The sequence below is a fragment of the Felis catus genome, chromosome C2 (genome assembly GCF_018350175.1).
Source record: "Felis catus isolate Fca126 chromosome C2, F.catus_Fca126_mat1.0, whole genome shotgun sequence".
Lineage (NCBI taxonomy): Eukaryota > Metazoa > Chordata > Mammalia > Carnivora > Felidae > Felis > Felis catus.
In genome coordinates, this window is record NC_058376.1 from 3,278,908 (window position 1) to 3,293,514 (window position 14,607).

Genomic DNA, 14,607 nt, shown 5'->3' on the forward strand with positions numbered 1-14,607 from the left:
ATCCTGCAGGCGGCCGAGGGCACGCTTTGGGGCCATGAGGGCACCTGTACCAGAGCTATATGCAGATCAGGAATGCAAGCTTCATTTTACGCGAATGTTTATGGCTTGCGGTGCAAAGACTTCCCCCGAAGTAGGGCATGATTGTGGAGCGGGTGTAGTCAGTCGTTGGCCCCCTTCTTCCGCTATTGATCATGACTCCCTGCCTTGCCCTGTCCAGCACCCCTTGGAAGGTGAACCTGCCCACACCTCCGACCCCACCTGGACTAACTGGACATTCATTCAGGTGGCCAGATAAATGGGCAGAAACAGGTCCCCTCAGACACTTATCAAAGGGGACTTGAATCCAGCGAGTGCAACGCAACCAGCCATCTGTCACCCAGGGAGGCAGACAAGACAACCTTAGGTCTTAGGGTAATAATGAGAAAGGATTCCTTTGTTTCCATAGGGAGAAAAACCTTGGTGAGAGAAGAATTATCCTTTACTCAAAGCAAATTAACCTGCTGTCTCCAGCGGAAAGTTCACGCTTGTGTTTGTGAAGTTGAGGGGCCATAAGCACAAGCTAAACCCCGCTCCCCGCCCCCCCCCCCCACCAGATGGGATGTGTGTGACATTCCTCAGGCAATCCTGGCTGCCTAAGAACAAAGGAAAGGAAAGAAAACAAATGGTTAACTGATGGAGATCACAGTCCTGCAGGACATGTGTGTCCATCAGTTTACCAACGTCTTAGTAAATTACAAGATAAAGCAATCTAATTAATAGCCTAACCTCCAGAAATGTATACACTCAGTTTCCAGGACCGCTAACATCACCCTCCCCTCCCTAGTGATGTGGGGAATAGGGCAGAAGGAAATGGCAGATAAAATTAAATTCCTTTATAACCTGCAGCCCCTTGGCAAATACTTGAGGCAGGCAGAGTAAAGAGTTTTTCCAGGAACCCCCTACGGTCTTAATGTTAATGCTTTGCTAAAGGGAAAAACAACCATAACTTGACAATAGCTAGGCCTCCAATATCTTAAGAGTCCTCTTTCACGTGTCAAAGTCCTTTTGGAGGCCTTTTTTCCTTACCCTCCCCCCTCTTCAATTCCCTTGTATACAATCAGTCACTCTTCACAACCCCAGTGCAGAGTCCACAGGTCCTGTCCCTGTGATTTCATAAAATCACCTGTTTGCACCAAAGACAAGTCAAGAATTCTTTTTTAGACACCACCATCACTCCCAAACCTCATCAAAGCGTGCTTTCTTTAAAGGTGATCAAGAATATTGAGGGTGATGGGGCACCTGGGTGGCTCAATTAAACGTTGGCTCAGGTCATGATCTTGTGGTTTGGGAGTTTGAGCCCCGCATCGGGCTCTGTGCTGACAGCTCAGAGCCTGGAGCCGGCTTCGGATTCTGTCTCCCCCTCTCTCGGCCTCTCTCACTCTCTCAAATAAACATGAAGGAAAAAAAAAAGAATATTGAACATGAGGAGTCACAGCTGCCACTTGGGGAAGCTTATCTGGAATGGGGAAATCCTATCGCCCTCCTTCAAGAGATCTGGAGCCCTCAATTTCCTCTCATCGGCAGCAAGCACAACCCTCCAAAGGTAGCTGAAGTTGTTAAGACTCAAGAATAAAATGAAAGGCCTCCCTCATTGGGATCAGTGTGGTTACCAGCCAGAGTGGCTTGCAGAGAGGGCACTTATAGTTGAGGGGAGGCCTGGGGAAGAAGAGACACAAAAGTGGGGCGGGGGGCATGTTGATGGTTTTCAAAGAGGCAACACGATTGTGTGTGAAGGTAACTATGGCAACAATGTGGAGGCCCAGTGCCTAAGCCTGGAGGGGGCAGGGCCTACTAGGAAGCTAACGGGTAGGGCAGTTGAGGTGGGCCTACACGACATTTGGCCAAAGGGAAGAGAAAGTGATGAGGTTTTTGGGGTGACGGTGGGGTCCCGAGCCGATGGCCAAGAAAGAATTCTTGAAGACGCCCCTGGTTCACAACAGTGGTTTTATTAAAGCACGAGGACAGGACCCTGAGGAGAGACTGGTTAGGTACTATGGGGCTGGGGGAGGTAAAGTCCAGAGGAAGTTTCCAGGAGGATGTTCATATGCTAAAGAAGACTTGCAGATACAGGAGGCCTAGCTATTTTCAAACTGGGGTTGTTTGCCCTCTAGCAAAGCATTAGCAGCAAGACAGTAGAGAGTTCCTGGAGAGACCTTTTACTCTGGGCCTCAAGTAGTTGTCAATGGGCTGCAGGTTAGAAGGAAATTTAATTTTATCTGCTATTTCCTTCTGCCTTTGTTTTCCACATCAAAAGCACTAGGCAAGAGGCAAATACCTATAAGGTGTTGCAAAAAAATCAAAGAAACAGAGGCCCAGAGAAGGGTCGGTGCTTTCAGGAGTATTTGTGAGGAGGGATTACATCATCTTTTCTAATCATCTGGAAAACTGTATACTAGATTCTGTTTCCCCAATCCTTAATAATCTGCCCGGTCTTGCTGTACCCATCACCTCTGCCCGGAACTCTGGCAAGTACTGACTCAGCATTTTTAGACAAAACCCTCAAAAGCTTATGTTTGTCTAGATTTCTTTATTAATCACGTAAAGTTCGGGGCGCCTGGGTGGCTCAGTCGGTTAAGCGACCGACGTGAGTTTGAGCCCCGCGTCAGGCTCTGTGCTGATAGCTCAGAGCCTGGAGCCTGCTTCAGATTCTGTGTGTCTCTCTCTGACCCTCCCCCGTTCATGCTCTGTCTCTCTCTGTCTCAAAAATAAATAAACATTAAAAAAATTTTTTTTTTAAATCACATAAAGTTCTATCTAAATTACTATAGATCTCCCTTAGCTCTCCTAAGGGCAAGTTAAACTTTCAATTTTTTTTAAATTTATTTTTTGGGGGGAGGGACAGAGGGAGAATCCCAAGCAGGCCCGGTGCTGTCAGTACAAAGTCCGATTCGGGGATCGAGCTCACAAACTGTGAGATCATGACCTGAGCCAAAATCAAGAGTTGGACACGGGGCGCCTGGGGGGCTCAGTCAGTTAAGTGTCCTACTCTTTTTTTTTTTTTAATTTTTTTTTTAACATTTATTTATTTTTGGGACAGAGAGAGACAGAGCATGAACGGGGGAGGGGCAGAGAGAGAGGGAGACACAGAATCGGAAACAGGCTCCAGGCTCTGAGCCATCAGCCCAGAGCCTGACGTGGGGCTCGAACTCACAGACCGCGAGATCGTGACCTGGCTGAAGTCGGACGCTTAACCGACTGCGCCACCCAGGCGCCCCTAAGTGTCCTACTCTTGACTTTGGCTCAGGTCATGATCTCATAGTTTGTGAGCTCGATCCCCAAATCGGACTTTGCACTGACAGCATGGGGCCTGCTTGGGATTCTCTGTCTCCTTCTCTCTCTGCGCCCCCCACCCCCCCCTCATGTTTTCTCTCTCTCTCTCAAGAAAAAAAAAAATTGGACACTTAAGTGACAGCCACCCAAGGCACCCAGGCAATCCTAGAGCTTCTTTTTAAGATAACCAGGAAATGGAACATTCGTTGGACCCAAACCCTGACCTCAAAGGTGTTTAGGCCAAAAAGGAAAATAAAAATACTCAGGTATCATACCGTCCTTACCCATGCCTCAGCTGTGCATTCTTGCCTAACACATACATTCTTTTTAAGCCACAAAGAAAACATATTATGTCATTTTTCTGGGTCAATACAACTTAATTATGTGTTGTAAATTGAAAAAAAAATTTTACAAAGCTTTCAATAACACTGTGGTTTTAAATATTGTTTAGGGGGCACCTGGATGGCTGAGTCGGATAAGCATCCGACTTTGGCTCAGGTCATGATCTCACGGTACATGAGTTCGAGCCTGGGGTCGGGCTCTGTGCTGACAGCTCGGAGCCTGGAGCCTGCTTCGGATTCTGTGCCTCCCTCTCTCTCTGCCCCTCCCCACTCTCACACACTCTCTCTCTCAAAAACAAATAAACGTTAAAAAAAATGAGGTAGCAGTCACTTCCTCTGAACTCTGCTAACTGCCTTTGGGATGGTTTCTGTCAGTCCTGCTAGGGATTCCGGGGCTGTCTCAGACCTTCCGTGGACCTGCCTCCCCCACATTTCTTGCTCCCCCTTGTGGCTGATTCCTAAGCACAATCGTATGCCTTCTCTTCACCCCGCAAGTAACCAGGTTGAGTGCCGACAGCCTTCCTCTTGTTTCCCAAAGGTGTTGTTGAAGGTCAAGTTGGTTGTCTCTCCTCAGCTCTCGGATTGGGGCCCATTATGCGTGCGTGCCCACCGTTTGCCAAAGCTCACTGTCGTTGCCATTGGGAGTGCACTCCGGGGGTGTGTGCGGGTGAGGTGCACAGAGCCCGGGGGGTGCCAGAGGGCCGGTGGGGGGTCTGCGGGCAAGGTGTCCCTCGTGGCTCGTGGGCAGTGCAGTTGGCAGTGTTGGGGCCCGTTCTTGCCCCTGAGAGTCCTATCTGCTGCTCTCCCAGCCCTTGCTGCCCCAGTACTCCTGACTCAGTACTCTGGAAGGGGCAAGAGAGACACGGGTGTCTTTGGTAGTATCTACCTGGACTCCCACAAAAGCTCTTTCCTTTGGGGGGAACTAACATGGCGTTTTCCAGGGGCTCCCAGGCCACGGCCAAGAGAGGGTGGGGCCACTTCACGGCCAGGGCAAGCTCCACGGCTGGGACCAAGGTGTGCGTGCCTATGACCCGACCCGGGGGTGGCAGAGACTCTGCTGGGGTTCCTTGGCATACGGGGCTGGGCCCCGCAGTTCCCACAAAGGCTCTCTGTGCAGGGACGGATGCTAACTTGTTGCTGAGTAGGGGGCACGACGAAGGGCATCTTGTCCAGCCACGATGCTGACACCCCCCCCAAAGTTCTCACGGGCATCGTGTTGAACAAAGCACCACCCGCTGGCTTCAGGGAACTGGACAGTTTAAGTGAAAAAAGGCCAGTGGGCCTCCAAATTGCTAAGAGCAGTGAGAGTGTAAGAGCTGTTAAAGTGCACATTTTTCTTTTCTTTTTAAAACAAAATTTTTAGGGGCGCCTGGGCGGCTCGGTCGGTTGGGCGTCCGACTTTGGCTCAGGTCATGATCTCACGGTCTGTGAGTTCGAGCCCCGCGTCAGGCTCTGGGCTGATGGCTCGGAGCCTGGAGCCTGTTTCCGATTCTGTGTCTCCGTCTCTCTCTGCCCCTCCCCCGTTCATGTTCTGTCTCTCTCTGTCCCAAAAATAAATAAAAAAAGTTGAAAAAAAAATTAAAAACTTTTTTTTTTAATTTATTTTTTAAATTTACATCCAAGTTAGTTAGCATATGGTTCAACGATGATTTCAGGAGCAGATTCCTTAAGCCCCTTCCCCATCTAGCCCATCACCCCCCACAACCCCTCCAGCAACCCTCTGTTTGTTCTCCATATTTAAGAGTCTCTTCGGTTTTGTCCCCCTCCCTGTTTTTATATTATTTTTGTTTTCCTTCCCTATGTTCACCTGTTTTGTCCCTTAAAGTCCTCATATGAGTGAAGTCATGTGATATTTGTCTTTCTCTGACTAATTTCGCTTAGCATAATCCCCTCCTGTTCCATCCAGGAGGATGGCAAGATTTCATTCTTTTTGATTGCCGAGTAATACTCCATTGTCTATATATCCCACATCTTCTTTATCCATTCATCCATCGATGGACATTTGGGCTCTTTCCGTACTTTGGCTATCGTCGATAGCGCTGCTCTCAACATGGGGGTGCGTGTGTCCCTGAAGGGCACATTTTTCAAAGCGAGCAACAGGGTGCCAGACAAGGAGCGATCTCCAAGAGGGCAGAGGCAAGAGGCATGTTGGGGTAGGGCCTAGGGAGGTGCTCCCAGCAGGCCGAACTCACCCTGATCAGAGGACACTCCCCACTCCCGCGGTCCTGAACACGTTGCCCCAGTGGATTTAGGGACTGCTGCGGACCAGTGATCGCTCTGTGCACTCCCTCTCCCCCTTTCCAAATGCCAGCGTTCGCTGTGGCTGCCCTTTCCCCCGTGGCCATTGCACGCCGTGTGGGGGCCGGATAACTGATATGTTTAGTTTATGGGCCTGGGCCACATCCGACCTAGTGTAGGCCACGAGACCTTGCCCTTTGAGCCGGGTACTGGTACTGCATGAGACTTTTGGGGATCTTGGGAGGAGGGGAGTGTTTTTCCGGTGGAGACGTGTCAATAATTGGGGCCAAAGGGCGGACTGTAGTAGAATTGACTGCACAAATGGCATCAATTCTCCACCCCTCCCTTATCCAGGCCCCTTTTTGTTCTTATTTACTTTGAGGGAGAGAGTGAGAGCATGCACACCTGGGAGAGGGGCAGAGAGAGAGAGAGAGAGAGAGAGAGAGAGAGAGAGAATCCCACGCAGGCTTCTCACCATCAGTGCAGAGCGCCATGAGGGACTCGAACTCATGAACCTCGGGATCACAACCTGAGAGGAAATCAAGAGTGGGGATGCTTAGCCGACTGCGCCACCCAGGCGCCCCGTGTCCAGGCCCTTTGTAATGTGACTCTGCAGCTCCTATCACCAGCAGGGGAAGTTTATTTCCCCTTCTTCGGATCTTTTTGCCCTTGTGTCTTGCTTTGGCCAATAGGTTGTGTCAGAAACAACTGCACACCAGTCCCACACGCGGACCTCACAAGGCCTGCGGGCTTTTTCTTGAATGTGCCCGCCATGTAAATAAGCCCCAGTGCCCCTCCGAGGGATGACAGAGAGGCGAGCTGTGTCCCAGCGCATCCTAGACCAGCTAGTTCTCTTCGAACCAGGTGGCAGGCCACGGGCACAGGAGCAAAGACCAGCCAGCCCAGAAGAACCACCCAGCTCAGTCCAGACCAAATGGCCAACCCACGGAATTGTGAGCTGAATCAACGATTACTGTTTTAAGCCACAAAATCTGTTGCTGTATGTTACTTGTTAGATATTTACTATGTATTATTATGACCACGGAGAACAGATACAGTTGCTAATAAGCTACCAAAACAGTTACTAGATACAGTTACTGTTAACACAGCAGGCTCCTTTGAGAAAATTACCAAGGAAATGGTACAAAGCCAAATGGCTCTCCATTTTCATCCAAGCTGTAAGTGATTAGTATGCCCTCATTGATTTGTAAATTGCAGAGAGGTTAAACCTTGGTCATAACTTTAGTAGCTACATTAACAAATTAGAAAAGAAAACAGCCAAATTATACCGAACTGAAATTTGAGTTGGGGGTTTGGGATAAAATGCTAAAGACATTAGGTAGTAAAATACCAAACACATCATATTAATGCCGAAATAGTTTACACGTATAGATAACAGTCATGACGCTAGGGGCGCCTGGGTGGCTCAGTCGCTTGAGCATCTGACTTCGGCTCAGGTCGTGATCTCACGGTTCGTGGGTTTGAGCCCCAGATGGGACTCATTGACGTCAGCACAGAGCCTGGAGCCAACTTCGGACCCTCTGTCCTCCTCTCTCTTTGCCCCCTCCCCCACTCGCATGCGTGGGCTAGCTCTCAAAAATAAATAAACATAAGAAAAAAAAAAACCAGCAATGATGGTAAAAACCACTTAACACTTTCATAGACCTACATTAACATCGGATAGCACGCAACAAATTTGTGTGGCAGAAGAGACACAAAAAACTGTGAAAATAAAAATAAGCTTTAAAACCATTTCAATTCAGACTTGATTAAAATTACAAAGAAAAGGTTTGGGTTATCATGGAATTTGATGAGGAAAAAGATCTTTAAGCAAATAAATCTTGTTGGCACAAGTACTATACGAATTCAAAGTATGAGGCACATGGTTCATCACCTCACAAAGATCGAGATGAACAGGTTGTGTTTACATCGGATGGTCAGGTACAGTTCTTTAAGACCTCATTGACACATGCTCTGTATCTTGTGAGGTAATGCACGATTTCTCTTAAATCTTTGTTATTCAGTCTCTACAGTTTTTGTTTTTGTTTTTTAGTTTCTACAGTTGAAAAAAATTGTACTGGGGCGCCTGGGTGGCTCAGTCGGTTGGGCGGCCGACTTCGGCCCAGGTCATGATCTCGCGATCCGTGAGTTCGAGCCCCGCGTCGGGCTCTGTGCTGACGGCTCGGAGCCTGGAGCCTGTTTCCGATTCTGTGTCTCCCTCTCTCTGACCCTCCCCCGTTCATGCTTTGTCTCTCTCTGTCTCAAAAATAAATAAACGTTAAAAAAAAATTAAAGAAAAAAATTGTACTCATTTCTCAAGGTTGTAACTTAAAACACGAAGGCAGTCACACTTCCCTGGGCACTTCAAATAGGTACGTTATAGCCAATTGTATCTGCTAGAATGTGTATTACGGAACATTCTGTAAGATGTAAACCATAATTGTAATGAAACAAGTCGAATCTGATCATGAGCCTAGTGATGCCTGGCCCGTCTAGGATCTCTGTGGTCTTATTGTTGTCCTGCCCAGAATGGAAATTGTAAATTCATTTGTATGCCTGAAAAATATCCCAGACCATGAGTATGGGCTTTCACTGTGCCAGCTCGAGTAGTCAAATAGCAATGATTTTTTTTTAACGTTTATTTATTTTTGAGAGAGACAGAGTGTGAGTGGGAGAGGGGCAAAGAGAGAGGGAGACACAGAATCTGAAGAAGGCTCCAGGCTCTTAGCTGTCAGCACAGAGCCCAATGTGTGGCTGGAACCCAGGAACCCTGAGATCGTGATCTGAGCCGACTGAGCCCCCAGGCTTCCCAACAGACATGGTGTTTATGGCAGATTCCTTTTCAGAAACATTGAGGTGTCCTGCTTCCACTGTGGTCACTGCCCAGCGGCAACCCCTCTAGTAATCCTCCCTTGTAATGTTTTTGCCTCTTCTTCCCCTTCTCTCCAGCCCTGTGTCCTTTGTCCCATGATACACAGACTCTCTTCCATTTTGTGCTTCCATGAAAATCCCTTTTACCTCATTGCTTTCAAGGCAGCCTGGCTTCTCTCAAGTTTTCTGCTTTGCCAACAGCAGCCACCTTTGATTTGGGTACAAATTCATCCTTGTTTCATACAGGAGGTCGGTTAGGGCCAGCATTCTTCTAGTTTCCTATACCTCCTTCCTGTCATAGGTCCGTCACTCTTTTGTAACAGTAGCTGCTCTTTTAAGACAAGTTACTCCACTCCTGCGGAGCAAATACTGGTTGAGCACTGACTTCTCACCAGGCATTGTGTTGCAAGCTGGGAAAACCAGTGATGTGCAAAATTAGGCATCTGTAGTCTGGAGAGACAGTAAACAAATAGTCAGGAATGCAAAGGATGGAAAGGCAGGGAAGGTTTCCCTGATTAAGTGATGTTGCCCCTGAAATGAAATTGGGTGACTGAAATTTACCGGTTACAGTAAACAGATGGAGCGCTGGGGAGAACATTTCAGGCAGAAAGAATGGCATGTGCTAAGGCCCTGTGGTTAGTGAGTGCCTTGTGCCAATGGAAGGAAGGGCAGTGATGGCTAGAGCACCGGGAATGAAAGGGCCTGGTAGGGAGAGAGGCTGCAGAGTAGGTGGGGGCCAGACCACAGGCACTCTGATAGTGCATGATTAGGACTTGGACTTTGGTCTTTGCCACGAGAGCAGTGGGAACTCACCTGTTGCTGTTGTGTTGTTTTTTTGATGTTTATTTTTGAGAGAGAGGGATAGAGGGGGACGGAGGACTGCGCTGTCAGCAGAGAGCCTGACGTGGGGCTCGAACTCATGAACAGGAAGTGTTAGGACCCAAGTCCCTAGGCCCTATGGAACGAGATTTGGCGCGAGGAACCACACGGCACTCCGACTTCGGCAGAGAGTCTTTACTGGTGCACCAGGGCTCCCCAGTGTTAGAAAGCGGGAGAGCCCCGATGAGCGGGGTTACAGGTCTTTTACACCATTTGAGCTACATTTGCATACAGGCTGGTGGTAGGCTCCCTTCTCGGTGGTTGTTAGGGGTGGGGGTTATTTTGTCCTGGGGACACTTGGGAAATGCAGTTTCCTTCGGCTGATGCAACTTGGAGCCCGGGTTGCGAAGCGGCTGGGGACTTTCCGGCTAGGGTTGGGCGCGTAAGCGGTTTTACAGAAGCGAAATGAAAGCGGTTATTTATGTAGCAACCTGTCTTGCGGTGGGAAAGGTGGGGGTTCTGACTTCTCATTCCCCCCCTGCTTTTGTCCCGGAAGCTCAATCCTGAGCTTCTTCCTCAGCTTTGAGTGCTTGGTATTGTTGGGCCAGCACCATGGCATGTACAACATTGAGTCTATCATTAATGAAGGCCATGAGGCGACTGAAAATGCATGGCCCAATGGTTAGTATGAGTAGGAGGGTGAGTAGGGGCCCCAGGAGAGGTAGGAGGTACGGAAGAAAGCCCTGCAGCCCGGTCCAGAGAGGGTTGGATGCCAGGCTCTTCCTGCGTTTTTCTAATTCTTCTTGTAGGGCTCTTATTTTGTCTCTAACAATTCCTGACTTGTTAGCATAAAAACAGCATTTTTCTTGTAGGGCTAAACAAATTCCTCCTTGTTCTGCCGTTAGTAGGTCTAGTCCCCTCCTATTTTGGAGAACTACTTCAGCTAACGAGTCTACCTGGTCTTGTAAATCTTGTATGGTACCGGATAAGACTTGGATATCAGATATTAACTGATGGGATAATTTTGTATACTGGGTGACGGAGACACCTAGGCCCGTAGCTCCTGTGGTGAATGCTGCGGTGATTCCCAGTCCAGCTAGTAAAGGGATGAACTGTACAGCTCGTTTAGGTCTACGTATATAATGATCAATGGCAGGAATGGGGACTGGCTCATCCCCCGGGATGATGTCAATGTCGGGGAGGAGGGAGGCTTGGACACAAAGCCCTGTCCAGTTTTGGGGTAAATAGGTGTACGCCATGTTATTTCCACAGAGGAAGACTGACCCGTTTAGGGCACATAAAGGACTACTGACATTGGCTACAGAGGTGCAGTTAGTAAAGGTGACTGCACCTAAGTCTATTTGTTCCGTATCGTTAATGAAAGGGGAAGATAAACAAGACGAGTTGGAGAACTGCATCGGTTGAACCAAGAGGGGAGGTATAATCTGACAGGAGGCATTCGCTAGGGAGTCTGCTAGGGAGTAGGTTAAAGAGGGAGTGGGTCCAGGGATTGTGGGTATCGCAAGAGGGGTAGGGGTACCTAGTTTTAAACAGAGCCAACAATCTTGGGCAAGGCTAAAATTGGACATCTGGAGTAACCTAAAAGTGGTATTCAGGATATCAAAAGTCTGTGCATCAAGGCTAAGGTCATCTCTGACTTTGGGCAGGGCTAAGGGGTGGTATTGAAGTTCAGGATGCATAGCCCTATGAATTTGTTCTAGCCTTTTTTTGGACTGCCCACACTCTCTTAGTATCTAGGGGTCCTCCACCATCAGAGATATGGATGGGGGCTGTGGCACTCCAGCAAACGGGCTGATTTATAGAGCCCCTACAAGGGGACTGTAGGAGCTGGTTGGGGTTTCCTAATATCTGTATCTCGTTGATGCTCCCAGACCGTGTTTTAAGCAAGGTGGCCGTGTAGTATGTCTTATTATTCGCCCTGCATTGCCGGTATTCAGTATAACAAGAACTGTGCATCGAGTCCTGGAAAGTGTTACAGGGGCAGTTCTGGAGCTCCCCCGGCTAGGGGTGAGATTTTTTGGAGTGACTCTGCATTTCCATTTTTGGTTGGTCATTAAGTAGGCCGTCTTGCCTGGGCAAGTTACCTGTTGGATGGAGTTCGGTGGGGCCTCAGATACCTGCCCTCCGCTGCATTCACAGGGTTTACCATGTTGTTTTTGTACTAATGCGATAGCCTTGCGGGGGTCGTCAAACCCTGCCCGAACTATTATTAGGCTACATAAAACGACCATTCCTGTTGGGAGTTTCATTTTGGGTTTGTACAGGGACAAGGTGGATTAGCAGTCAGACACGGGAGAGTCTTATCTTAAGAGGGTCCTCCGAACGGTGGAGCTTCCAGGTTTCAGGAGTTTCCGGTCCAGGGGTCCTTGGGGCTGCCTTGGCGTGCGATGTATGAATCCAGGTGGCGATCCCGTCAACCTTTATGGCGGTGGGCGTGGTCAGCAGGACGATGTAAGGTCCCTTCCAGCGAGGCTCCAATCCTTGAGAGCGGTGCCGCCGGACGTACACGGAGTCTCCTACCTGGAATGGGTGGCTAATTTGTGGATGTCCTGGCCGGTACAGTTCGGCCAGGGGGGTCCAGATTTGGGCCTGCACCGCTTGCAGCCCTTTTAGTCGGGCCTGTAAGTCAGTCTTAGGATCGGAGGGGGAGAAGGAATTGAGCAAGGTTGACAAAGGGGGGGGGGTCCTCCATAAAGGATTTCATATGGGGTGAGCCCGAAACGGTTGGGCGTATTTCGGGCTCTTAACAAAGCCAGAGATAGGAGGCGTCTCCAATCTTTTAAGCCAGTCTCTAAGGTCAATTTAGTAAGGGTCTCTTTTATTGTTCTATTCATTCTTTCTACCTGTCCTGAGCTCTGGGGTCTATAGGCACAATGTAATTTCCAATTAATCCCCAATGTCCTGGCGAGTCCCTGACTTACCTGGGAAACGAAGGCCGGCCCGTTATCTGACCCAATCACCTTGGGAAGTCCAAATCTGGGGAAGATTTCTTCTAAAATTTTCTTGGCTACCATGTGTGCCGTTTCTTGTCGGGTGGGGTAGGCTTCTACCCATCCTGAAAAGGTGTCTACAAACACTAGTAGGTACTTATATCCCGCATAGTGAGGCTTTACTTCAGTAAAGTCTATTTCCCAATAGACTCCCGGGCGGTTACCACGAGTCCGTTTCCCTTCTGGCACTCGGGTAGCCCCAGCGTTTACCTGCTGACAGACCTTACAGGCGGAGGTTACCTGTTCTATGAGGGTGCTTGCCTTAGGGATTAAGAAGTCAGTTTTTTCAATCAGTAACTTCAGCTTCCGACTACTTAAGTGTGTCCAGGCGTGCATTTGTTGGATCATTGCCATGGCTTCTTTTTGGGGAAGGACTATCTTTCCTTCTTTTTCCCAGTCTTTAGTGTTTTGATTCTGTATAGCCCCTATGGCCTTTGCTTCCTCCTGGTCTTCTGGGGTATAAGTATGTATGATGGTTGTAAGATTGGTCTCTTCCGGTTTTGTGGCCAGGGTCAACGTTTCCGCCACAGCGACTTGCCTGGCCACTTGGTCTGCCTGTCTATTTCCTATTGCAATTGGGTCTTGTCCTTTCTGATGCCCGGGGCAATGAATTATGGCCACTTTTCGGGGAAGAAAAAGGGCCTTTAATAATGCAATTATTTCAGCTTTGTTTTTAATTTCTTTTCCTTCTGAGGTTAGTAGGCCCCTTCTTTCATAAATACTCCCATGTGTATGAGCCGTTGCAAAGGCATATCGGCTATCTGTGTATATGTTAGCCTTTTTCCCTTCGGATAGTTCTAGGGCCTTGGTGAGCGCTATCAGCTCAGCCTTTTGTGCAGACGTACCAGGAGGTAGTGGTTGTGCCCATATGATGTGGTGGCCATCTACTACCGCCGCTCCCGCCCTCCGGGTACCTGAGTCGATGTAACTGCTCCCGTCCATATACCAAGAGTGATCCGCATCTGGGAGCTCTTGATCTTTAAGGTCTTCCCGTGTCCCATGGGTCTCAGCCAGTACTTGCCGGCAATCGTGTGCGCTCTGTTGGTCTTCCGGTGCCGGTAGCAACGTGGCAGGGTTCAAGGTAACCGGAGGTCCAAATTGGACGCGGTCCGTGTCCAGTAGGAGGGCCTGGTAGTGAGTTAGGCGTGCGTTGGTTATCCATCGGTCCGGTGGCTGCCGCACTATGGCCTCTAAAGCATGCGGGGTGATAACAGTTAGTGGCTGTCCAAGGGTTAATTTGGCAGAGTCCTTGACCAGCATAGCAGTAGCTGCCATGATACGAAGACATGGGGGCCACCCGGCTGCCACAGGGTCCAACTTTTTGGACAGGTATGCTACTGGTCTCTTCCAGGGCCCTAATTTTTGGGTTAGGACTCCTTTGGCAATTCCTTGTCTCTCGTCTAGGAAGAGGATAAAGGGCTTGGAGGTGTCTGGTAACCCAAGAGCCGGGGCGGAGAGGAGGGCCTTTTTTAGGGCCTCAAAGGCCGACTGATGTTTTTCCTGCCAGGTGAAGGGTGCACTCTCTTTCGTGAGGGCATAGAGGGGGGCGGCTAGCTCAGCGAATCCGGGTATCCATAAGCGACAGAACCCAGCAGTTCCCAGGAATTCACGTACCTCTCTGGGGTTCTGGGGCGGCGGGATGCGAGCCACAGTCTCTATACGCCCAGGGGTGAGCCATCTTTTTCCCTCACTCAGTATGTACCCCAGGTAGGTTACCTTGGTTTGGCAAATTTGGGCCTTCTTGGTGGATGCCCGGTATCCTTTTTCTCCTAATTCCCGGAGCAGATGTCTGGTACCTAGTATGCAGGCTTCCTTTGTGGGGGCGGCCAGAAGAAGGTCATCCACATATTGGAGTAGAGTTACTTCTGGATGTTGGGTCCGGAAGTCAGTCAGGTCCCTGTGAAGAGCCTCATCAAAGAGAGTGGGGGAGTTTTTGAACCCTTGGGGTAAGCGGGTCCAGGTTAATTGGCCTGAAATTCCTTTTTCAGGGTCCCTCCATTCGAAGGCAAACAGTTCCT